Consider the following 12,127-nt stretch of genomic DNA (forward strand, 5'->3'; position numbering starts at 1 on the left):
CCTACATCGTATAGTGGGCTAATATCCAATATATACAAAGAACTCAAGAAGCTAGACTCCAGAGAAGCAAATAACCCTATTAAACAATGAGGCACAGAACTAAACAAAGAATTCTCAGCTGAGGAATAGCAAATCGTTGAGAAGTATCTAAAGACATGTTCAACATCTTTTTTTTTTTTTTTTTCCGGAGCTGGGGACCGAACCCAGGGCCTTGCGCTTCCTAGGTAAGCGCTCTACCAGTGAGCTAAATCCCCAGCCCCCATGTTCAACATCCTTAATCAGCAGGGAAATGCAGATCAAAACAACCCTGAGATTCCACCTCACACCAGGCAGAATGGCTAAGATCAAAAACTCCGGTGACAGCAGATGCTGGTGAGGATGTGGAGAAAGAGGAACATTCCTCCATTTTTGGTGGTATTGCAAGCTGGTATAAGCACTCTGAGAATCAGTCTTGAGATTCCTCAGAAAAATTGGACGTTACACTACCTGAAGACCCAGCTACACCACTCCTGGGCATGTACCCAAATGATGTTCCAACACATAACAAGGACACATGCTCCACAATGTTTACAGCAGACTTATTTATGATAGCCTGAAGCTGGAAAGAACCAAATGCCCTTCAACAGAGAAATGGATAAAGGAAATGTGGTTCATCTACACAATGAAGTACTATTCAGCTATCAAAACCAATGACTTGATGAATTCATGGGCAAATGGATGGAACTAGAAAATATCACCCTGAGAATAAAAGGACACTTGGTATGCACTCGCTGATAAGTGGATATTAGCCCAAAAGCTCGAATTATCCAAGATACAATCCACAGACCCAGACCACCTGAAGCTCAAGAAGAAGAACGACCAAAGTGTGGACGCTTCAGTCCTTCTTAAAAGGGGGTAACAAAAATATGAGGAAATATGGAGACAAACTTTGGAGCAGAGATGGAAAAAATGGCCATTCAGTGTCTACACTACCTGAGGATTCAGCCCTTATACATACAGTCACCAAACCCAGACAATATTAAACCAAGAAGTACATGCTGGCAGGAGCCTGTTTCCTGAGAGGCTCAGGCAGAGCATGACAAATTCAGAGGCAAATACTAGCAGCAAACCATTGAACTGAGAATGCAGTACTTGTTGGAGGAATTGGAGGAAGAATTTAAGGAGCTAAAGGGGCTTGCAACTCCATAAGAGCAACAATACTAACCTACCAGAGCTCCCAGAGACTAAATCACCATCCAAAGAGTACACATGGAGAGACTCTTGGCTCCAGTTACATATGTAGCAGAGGATGGCCTTGTTGGACAGCAATAGGAGGAGAAACCGATGGTCCTGCCAAGGCTGGACCCCCCCCCAGTGTAGGGGAATGTCAGGATGAGGAGGCAGGAAGGGGGTGGTTGCGGAGGCGGAACTCCCTTATAGAAGAAGGATAAGAGGGATGGGATAGGGTGCTTATGGATGCAAATGTTGGAAAAGGAATGACACTTGAAATGTAAATAAAAAAAAATCCAATTTTTTTTTAAAAAAAGCTCAGTAAAAAACAAAACAAAGCAAAGCAAAAACAAAAACAAAAACTCCAAGCTGTTCTCATTTGAAGCTCACTGCCTAACATAGGAAAAAATTGTTTTGTTTTGTTTTCTAAGTTTATTCAGTTTCCAGACAGAATATCAGAATATTGACATTCTTCAAAGCAAATTTCCAATTAGTACTTAACACTTCTTTTTGCACAAAATCATGAATTAAATCACTAAAAATTGTCTTGTCTAAGCACCTGTTTCAAACTTACTCATCTATACTTAAAAGAAGAAATTACTGGCTTTCTTAAAGCTCTGACTAAGTATCAGAGGCTTTTATTCTAAAAGTTATGAAAAGTCAATTCCAAAATGCACAGTCTTTCTAGTCTGTGAAAGCAATGTGAGCAATGAATTTTTAAGGACATATATGTTGAAAGTGGCCAACATCTCTCTGTAGCAGCTAGCAGAAAGGCTGGTTGATATGGTTGGTTTCTCCTCTGTTCCTTACCACCAGCCCTGTTTATCTGAACTCTGAAGTAAAAGGAAGTGTTATGTTTATGAATGTTTTAGAGAAAGAAATCAACTGTTTAGTTTATAAGCTATTAAAATAATAAAACCGGGGCTTTTGAAATGGTTCGGTGGTTAAGAACATGCATGGCTCTTCAGAATTTGGTTCTTAGCATCCAGGTCCTACAGCTTAAAGCTCGTATTTTTAATTTATTTATGTGTAGGAGTGTGTCTGCTTGTGGGTGTGTGTGCACAAGAGTGCAGGTGTGCATGGAACCCAGATATTGGATCTTGTGAAGCTGGAGGTATAAAAGTTATATGCCACAGACATTGATATTAAGAACTGAACTTGGGTACTCTGGAAGAAGAGCAAATTCTCTTAATTTCTGAGCCATTTCTCTAACTCCAGGAAAGAGATTTAAATAGGTGAAGAACACAAAACAGCCATAAATGGGAAAGCCAGACAAAGATCTCCATGAAGCACACCAGCTTCTCACAACTATTTCCTGTCATAATTCCTCCTCCATAAATTTACTTCTAAGCAAAGTGAGGATAAAAAAAGTGAGGATAAAAGGCCAGAAATTTGAACTTCTGTAGAAGCAGATTGATGCTGCTCAAAGACATGGAAAAGGCCATTTTTTTCTACCATGAAAGACTCAAAGAAAATAAAGGCATGCTTTTTCTGCCTCTATATCTGCAGTCAAAAGGCAGACCGAATCAATCATCCAATTAACAAATTTCTCTCTTCCACAATTTCTCTCCATACCAAAATTCAGTTGGCCACATGGGCAGTGGTCTAGCTTCTGCCAGCCTAACATGACCAACTGCTTTGTAGCAGAATTGTATAAGATTCAATAGGTTTCGGGCAGGTCAGATAATGCAGTCCATAGTTTGCACACCTCTTGAGAACACTGAAGCAACTACTCTGTCTGCTACCAATCATGTGACAGCAAACAATCACATGGTACAGAAAGTACAACTGGTGTTCGAGCTAAAGAATTCAGTATGCATACAAATTTATTTGAAACAAATAAAGTGACTTGAGCTTCGTTTAAAAAATAAAGTGAAATCACTCAGAAAAAAGAAAGAAATGAACCCTGTAACAAATTTATATTTGGTAAAAATGTTCATCCATTGTATAGTCTGCCTTTTTGTCCAAATGATTGTGTCCTGCACTGTGTAGAAGTTTCTCATGTTGATACAATCCTGTTTGTTAATGTTTATTATTGTCAGATATTACAGTAGTTACATCATCTTGGTTTTCAGGTCCGTTTGCTTGACATATGTTTTCAAACAATCTATGCTGAGATAATATTGAGTATCAGTGTTGAGGTCTGTCTTGGATGTTGCAGAAAGAAAAATCCTGCTTGCATATTTAATGTGTTAGTCTGTGTCTTTTTATTGTGGAATTGAGGCCATTGATGTTGAGAGCTATTAAAGAGCATTGATATTGACTACTGTTATTTTGTTGGCATGTGGATTCCTCTAAGTTTCGAACTGTTCTTCTGGGATTACTTATTTCATGGTGTGTGTGTGTGTGTGTGTGTGTGTGTGTGTGTGTGTGTGTGTACTTAATCTCTTCACATTATAAGTTTTACTTCTAGGGGCTGGAGAGATGGCTCAGAGGTTAAGAGCACTGCCTGCTCTTTCAGAGGTCATGAGTTCAATTCCCAGCAACCACATGGTGGCTCACAATCATCTGTAATGAGATCTGATGCCCTCTTCTGGCCTGCACGTGTACAAGCATGTGGAATGCTGTATACATAATAAATAAATCTTTTTTAAAAAAAGTTTTTCTTCTAGTGTTTCCAGTAGAAATGGATTTATAGAAGTATGGTGCTTAAATTTGGTTTTATTGTTAAGTGTTTTTGTTTCTCCGTATATTGGGATTGGAAACTTTGTGGAGAATAGTAGTCTGGGCTGGCATCTATGCTCTCTCAGAATCTTTAGGACACCCATCCAGGTTCTCCTGGCATTTAGAGTCTTCGTGAAAAGTTAGGTGTTGTTCTAATAGATCTGTCTTTACATATTTCATGAACTTTTTCCCTATACTTTTAATATTATTTATTTCATTCTGCATTTTCAAGGTTTTAGTTACTATATGCTATGGGAATTCTTTTTGCTTCATCATATTTGATGTTCTTATATGCTTCTTATACGTCCATAGGCAACTCTTTAGGCTAGGAAAAATTTCTTGTATGCTTTTGGTTAAAATATATTCTGTCTCTGTCTGTGACAGCCATGAGTCTGTCTATGTGTAGACATTGGGTAGTGATTTAGGTCCTGGGAGCTCTGATTGGTTGGTATTGTTGTTCTTATGGGGTTGCAAGGCTGTTCAGCTCCTTCAGACCTTTCTCTGACTCCTCCAATAGAGACCCCATTCTCAGTACTGTGGTTGACTGCTAGCATTCACCTCTGTATGTCATGCTGTGCCTGAACTTCTCAGGAGAAAACCATATCAGGCTCAAGTCACCACGCACTTCTTGTCTCGGTTTGGTGGATATATATATATATATATATATATATATATATATATATATATATATATATATATACAGTATATGGGCTGTATGCCCAGGTAGGACAGACTGAATGGCCATTCCTTCAATCTCTGTTCCAAACTATATCTCCATATCTCCTACTATGAATATTTTTGTTCCCTCTTTTAAGAAGGACTGAAGCATCCATATTTTGGTAGTCCTTCTTCTTGAGCTTCATGTGGTCTGTGTATTGTATCTTGGGTAATTTGAGCTTTTGGGCTAATATCCACTTATCAGTGAGTGCATTCGTAGTGTCCTTATACTGTGATTGGGTTACAGCCTCAGGGTGATATTTTCTATTTCCATCCATTTGCCTATGAATTTAATGTAGTCATTTTTTTGATAGCTGAATAGTACTCCATTGTGTAGGTGAACCACATTTTCTTTATCCATTTCTCTGTTGAAGAGTATCTGGGTTCTTTCCAGCTTCGGGCTATTATAAATAAGATTGCTACCAACATGGTGGAGCATGTGTCTTTGTCATATGTTGGAGAATTATTTGAGTACATACCCAGGATTGATATACCTGGATCCTCACATGTCCATTTTCTGAGTAAACTCCAGATTGATTTCCAGAGGGGTTGTATGAGCTTGCAATACCACCAACAATGGAGGGATGTTCATCTTTCTCCACATCCTTGTCAGGGTCTGTTGTCACCTGAGTTTTTGATCTTAGCAATTCTGACAGGTATGAGGTGGCATCTCAGGGTTGTTTTGATTGCCCTGGTGAATAAGAATATTGAACATTTCCTTAGGTACTTCTCAGCCATTTGATATTCCTCAGCTGAAAATTCTTTCTGTACCTCTGTACCCCATTTTAATAGGGTTATTTGGTACTTTGGAGTCTAAATCCTTGAGTTTTTGTATATTTTGGATATTAACCCTTGATCAGATATATGATTGGTAAATATCTTTTCCCAATCTGTTGGTTGCCATTTTGTCCTGATGACAATATCCTTTACCTTACAGAAGCTTTGCAGTTTTGTATGATCCTATTTGTCAATCTTGATCTTAGAGCATAAGCCATTGTTGTTCTGTTCAGGACAATTTCCCTGGTGCCCATGTGTAAAGTCTCTTCCCTACTTTTTCTTCTATTAGTTTTGAGTGTATCTGGTTTTATGTGGAGGTCCTTGATTCACTTGAATTTAAGGTTTGTACAGGGTGATAAGAATGAGAATGGGACCCCCGTAGCAGGAATCAGAGAAAGGACTGAAAGAGCTTGAAGGGGCTTGAGACCCCATGTCAACAACAATGCCAACCAACCACAGCTTCCAGGGACTAAGCCACTACCCAAAGACTATACATGGGCTGACCCTGGGCTCCAACCTCATAGGTAGCAATGAATAGCCTAGTAAGGGCACCAGTGGAAGGGAAAGCCCTTGGTCCTGCCAAGACTGAACCCCCAGGGAACATGATTGTTGGGGGGGAGGGCAGTAATGGGGGGAGTATGGGGAGGGGAACACCCATATAGAAGGGGACGTGGAGGGGTTAGTGGGATGTTGGCCAGGAAACCGAGAAAGGGAATAACAATTGAAATGTAAATAAGAAATACTCAAGTTAATAAAGATGGAAAAAATGGTCAATTTGTATATTTCTACATTCGAACCTTCAGCGGAACCAGCAACATTTGTTGAAAATGGTCTCTTTTTTCCCCACTGGATGGTTTTAGCTCTTTTGTAAAAAAAGATCAAGTAACCATAGGTGTGTTGTTTCATTTCTGGGTCTTCAATTCTATTCAACTGATTCATTTTCCTGTCCCGTATTGTATGGTAATACAGTTTTTATCACTATTGCTTTAAGTCAGGGATGGTGATTTCCCAAGAAGTTCTTTTATTTTTGAGGATTGTCTTTACTATCCTGGGTTTTTTTTTTTATTCCAAATGAATTTACAAATTGCTCTCTCTAAGTCCCACTAACTCTTAAAGAAATAGAAGCAGTTATTAAAAGGCCCCCAATCAAAAAAAGCCCAGGAACAAATGGACTTTCTGAAGAATTCTATTAGACCTTCACAGAAGATGTAATACCAATACTATCCAAACTATTCCACAAAATAGAAACAGATGGAGCACTACCCAATTCCTTCTATGAAGCCAAAATTTGACTTATACCTAAAGCACACAAAGACCCAACAAAGAAAGAGAAATTCAGACCAATTTCCCTTATGAATATCAATGCAAAAATACTCAATAAAATTCTCACAACCTAAATCCAACACCATATCAAAACGATCATCTGTCATGATCAAGTAGGCTTCATCCCAGGGATGCAGAGATAGTTCAATATAAGGAAATCCATCAACATCCACTTTGTAAATAAACTCAAAGAAGCAATGCACATGATCTTCTCATTAGATGCTGAGGAATCATTTGTCAATATTCCACCCCCCTTCATGTTAAAAGTCTTGGAAAGATCAGGAATTCAAGGTCCAAACCTAAACATATTTAATGCAATATACAGCAAACCAGTAGACAACATAAAACTAAATGGAGAGAAACTTGAAGCAGTCCCACTAAAATCAGGGACTAGACAAGCCTGCCTACTCTCTTCCTACTTATTTAAGATAGTACTGGAAGTTCCATCCAGTGCAATCAAACAGCAAAATGAGGTCAAAGGGATACAAACTGGAAAGGAAGGAGCCAAAATATCAATATTTGCAGAGGATATGATAGTAAAGTGACCCCAAAAGCTCCACCAGAGAAATACTAAACCTGATAAACAACTTCAGCAAAGGGGTTTGGTATAAAGTTAACACAAACAAATCAGCAGACTTCCTCTACTCAAAACATAAACAGGCAGGAAAGAAATTAGGGAAATGACACTCTTCACAATAGTCACAAAAAACATAAAATACCTCGGTGTGACTGCTACCAAGCAAGTGAAAGTTCTGTATGACAAGAACTTCAAGTACCTGAAGAAAAAAAGTTGAAGATCTCAGAAGATGGAAAGACCTCTCTTGCTCATGGATTGGCAGGATTAATATAGTAAAAATGGCCATTTTTCCAAAAGCAATCTACAGATTCAGTGCAATCACCATCAAAATTCAAACTCAATTCCTATTATTTTTTTGTTTTGACTTTTATAATTTTTTGGATTTCCTGGCTGTTTTGTGCCCTTTTTTTTAGATTTAACATTTTTGTTGATTAAGTTGTCCATTTTTTCTATCATGTTTCAAGTCCTGTAATTCTCTTTCCTCTCTTTTTTTTCTGCTGGTGAAGGTTGCCTCTGAGGCTCCTGATCAAGGCCTTATAATTTTTATTTCCTCTTTTCCCTCAATTTGTTTTGTTTGTTTGTTTGTGTTTGTTTTTGTTGTTTTATTCTGTTTTGACTTTCATATCCTGAAATTATTATTATTATTTCATTCCACTATTTATATTTCCACAGACTTCATTAATATATTCATTAACATCATTTTTGGCTTTCTTTGAATATAATCATAATATTTTAAAGTCTTCTGCTTGTTCCTCAGATATGCTGCGTTTCTCAGGGACTACTATATTATGATTAATGGACTCTGGTGGAGACATATTATCCTGGCTGTTGCTGATTGTATTTGTTACTGGTGTCTAGTCATCCGGGTTTGGGATGATTGTAACTCTAGGTGTTCATGTATGATGATAGCTTTGTTGGTTTGATTTTCTGACCCTCAAATTCTGAGTAGTGCTAAGAAGATCCATAGGAAGGAGGGAAACTGTCTCTGTCATAAGGGTCTGCAAAGTACACAGTGAATTGAGTAAGAGGGGAAGACATGCCCCTGTAAGTTGTATGCTACAGGACTGGCAATGAGATTTGAGATTTAGAAATGGAAGGGGCAAAGGGACATAAAATTTGCATACCGGTTTTTCTGACCATTTTAGTCAGTGAACCTCCAGGGAGAAAGCTTTTCTTGAGTATTTTTGAGAGAACGATGGGGATGGCGTTAGAAAATTTTCAATTATTTCCAATAAACATTTTAGTCTTAGTGAATATATTGTAATAGTGTATAACTATCATTATTTACTGAAGAACTTTTACTTTTGGGCATTCTATCAATTTTTATCCTCCCAGTTTATTCATCTATTTTTCTGATACTAATATCTATTGAAAGCACCTCATATAAATTATATTGATAACATTTTTCTTATTTGGACTATAACATTATCAATATGTTTTCACACTTTATTCATGTTGTATAATAATTATATGTTTTTCTATTTAAGTGTTGAAAATACATTACAACTTATTTATCTATTAACTTGAGTAAAGACAATTTGATAGCTTCCACATTTTTTATCGTACAAATTTGGTATTTGGAATACGTACTAATGTGTCTTGGAATCTCTAAATCCTTTAAATGTATTCTCAGATGCAGATCTGCTGAATTTTATACATACAAGTGTTTTATTTCCCTCCCAGGAATTGTTGTACCTTATTGCATAGATATATAGTATTTTATATTCCTTCCAAAGGGTTACAAGTATTTGAATTTCTAAATATCTCTATGTAAATTTTATTTTCAACATTTATTTTAATTTAGTTATTTTTATGTAACTATTGCTAGTGCTGGGGTTTTGAAGTGGATTCTCAATTATAGTTTAGATTCATCTTTCCCTGATAGTGATATTGGTTATCCTTTATGAAAACTTTGAAAATATATATATTCCTTGAAGAAATGTCTGCTGAAATATTTTCTTAACATTTAATTTGGATTATTTGTTTTCATTCTGAATTTGTTTTGTTTTGTTTATTTCCTTGTTTCTCATATATCTCAAGATTCAATACTAATTAATCACATTCATTTAATACCATTATATGAGTTATGATTTCATTCCATTTAATTTTTTTAAATACATTTTAAGGAACTAGACAGAGAGCTCAGCAGGTAAGTATACTTATAAAGACATTATGAGGACTGAAGTTTAGATTCCAGAATCTGCATAGGAATCTAAGCATTGTGAAAAGCCTATTGCTCCAGCTCCATTGGGATGTGATGTTTTCTCTTGGCTGTCACATACATATAGTCACAGAGAGTATTGATCACATTTACCATTATGTAGTTTTCCTCTCTGTCTTAATTTCACAGGTTCTGACTTGTTCCTTGTGTCAATTGAAGCAATCACAACTTTTGATCCCTTTTGATTTTTGCTTCAGGAAGGTCCCTTGATCTTTAGTTGTTCAACTAAATTTTATTTTCAATCTAGCACACACAGCATTAGGTATCTCAGATCATCATGCATGGCTCAAACCCTCATCTGAGACACTTCTATTTGTGTTAGTAATAACACAGACACCCACAACTGGGCAAGATGTAAAGAATAAGGAACTGTAGACTACTCAGCTGAAATGGCATATAGAGAAGTCACCTCCTATCGTAAGATGCAGAGATGATTTCAGGAGGGTGAGCAGAATTAGTGTAGGAACCAGAGCTCGTGGGTGAATAATAAACAAGTAAGTAGGCAAGTAAATAAATGAATAAATAAACTTTAATACAGTAGGGCAGTTATACCTCTGTAAGCATAAAACCTATGCTAGCATAGGCCAGACCAAACCCAGCATGAGGAGCAGGCCACACAATTTCTCCTTAGCCAAGAAGTGACTAGTACTTGTGACCTCATATTAAAAGAAAGCCAATTTCATTAGTACACTGATAAATTAACCACACTGCACTGGAAAGTCCCATATCCTAGACCATACGAATAGCACAAACTGGTTTTGAGGAGTTTTCCTGTATGGAACAACTTTTTCCTATCTTTCACTTTCAGTCTTTTTGTTTTTAAAATGAAATGAGTTTATAATCAATACAATATATGTGAATCATTTAAAAATAAGTTCAATGAATATAAGTCATTTTGAGGAGTCAGAGCTTCTCATTTGTTTATTGATGATAAAAACCCAGCAGGACCATTTTTTGATTATCTTTTGTATCTTTTTGATATATTTTGTTTCCTTCTTCCAATTTTATTTATTTATTTATTTATTTATTTATTTATTTATTTATTTATTTATTCATGGTTTCCTATTAGTACGGTTTAAATATTTCAGTTTGCTATTAGTAATAGTTAATTACTATTTTTATTCATGATTAACATGAAGATTAATGGAAATATGTTAAGAGTGGAGGAGAGAATGAAGGGAAAACCACACAGAGACTGCCCCTCCTGGAATTCCATTGTATATACAGGCAAATAAACCAAGTCACTCTTGCTGATGCCAAGGACTGCTTGCAGACAGGGGCCTGATATGGATGTCTCCTGAGAAGTTCTGTCACAAAATGACCAATTCAGATGCAGCCCACCACTGGACTGAGCACAGGAACCCCAATAGAGGAGTTAGGAGAAGGACTGAAGGAGATGAAGGGATTTGCAACCCCAGGGGAAGAACAAAAGTATCAACCAACTAGAACCCCCAGAGCTCCCTGGGCTAAACCACCAACCAAAGAATGCACTTGGAGGAACCCATGGCACTCTGCTTATGTAGCAAAGAGTAGCCTTATTTGGCATCAGTGTGAGGAGAGACCTTGTTTGTGTGAAGGCTTGATGCTCCTGCATAGGGGAATGATAGGGTGGTAGGATAGGAGTGGGTGGGGGAGCACCCTCATGAAGGCAGGGGAAGCAGGATGAAATAGGGGCTTTTCAGAGGGGAACAAGGAAAGGAGATAACATTTAAGATTTAAATAACCAATATAAAAGGAAAATGATAATATGTTATAAAATTCGAAATGAATATATGAATATGATATAAGCTCACTCAGTAGAATATCATAAAACTCTATAAAAATTCATTTTTCTGTTGTGCTAAAGATGAATCCCAGGGTCTCCAGTGTCCTAAATAAGACTTACTGCACTGAATTATATTCTTTTTTCTTACAAATAAATTTTGATTGAATTTGCAAACACTCATTAACTTAATAAGTAACTCTAAGACAGAGTCTGTTGAAAAAACTAGATATATTGCCTTATGTGTAAGTTTGTGCATGTTCAATGAATAGTGCACACATGGCCTCAGTGCCTTCACCATTAAGTTCCCTCCTCATGAAAGGTTCTACGTACTCTGATTTTGAGTGTTCTAGCACAGAAGGCTACATCTTAAACATCCTCAGGCTCTGGTCCTTTTCTCAATTCTACCATAATACTGTATGGAATTTTAGCATGTGGATATTAAGTTTCTTTCTGCATCTGGGAAAGAATGAAGGAATAAAGAAATGATGAAAAAGGGGAGGTTTGATTCTGTACAAGCCCAGACTGCCCTCTTCACCTTTTTCCTAGTCATGTCAGAATTTACAGCATGGACCTTAGTTCTGCAGAATGCTGATGTTTTTAGGATTATAATACAGTGAAGATTATGCCTCTCAGTATTAGGGTAACATGTGAAGTATGTTCTGTAATTCAAGATATTAATTTTCAGAAATACCTAAGCATAGACCTCCATGCTGTGAAGACAGTTATTCACAGAAGATCTGCTTTGTTATCTAATGTCATGTTTATTTTTTATTTTTTAATTAGATATATTTCTTTATTTACATTTCAAATTATTCCTTTTCCCGGTTTCGGGTTTCTTTTTTTTTTTTTTTTTTGGTTCTTTTTTTTCTGGAGC

Source organism: Rattus norvegicus, chromosome 8 (genome assembly GCF_021556685.1).
Source record: "Rattus norvegicus strain SHRSP/BbbUtx chromosome 8, alternate assembly SHRSP_T2T, whole genome shotgun sequence".
Taxonomy (NCBI): Eukaryota; Metazoa; Chordata; class Mammalia; order Rodentia; family Muridae; genus Rattus; species Rattus norvegicus.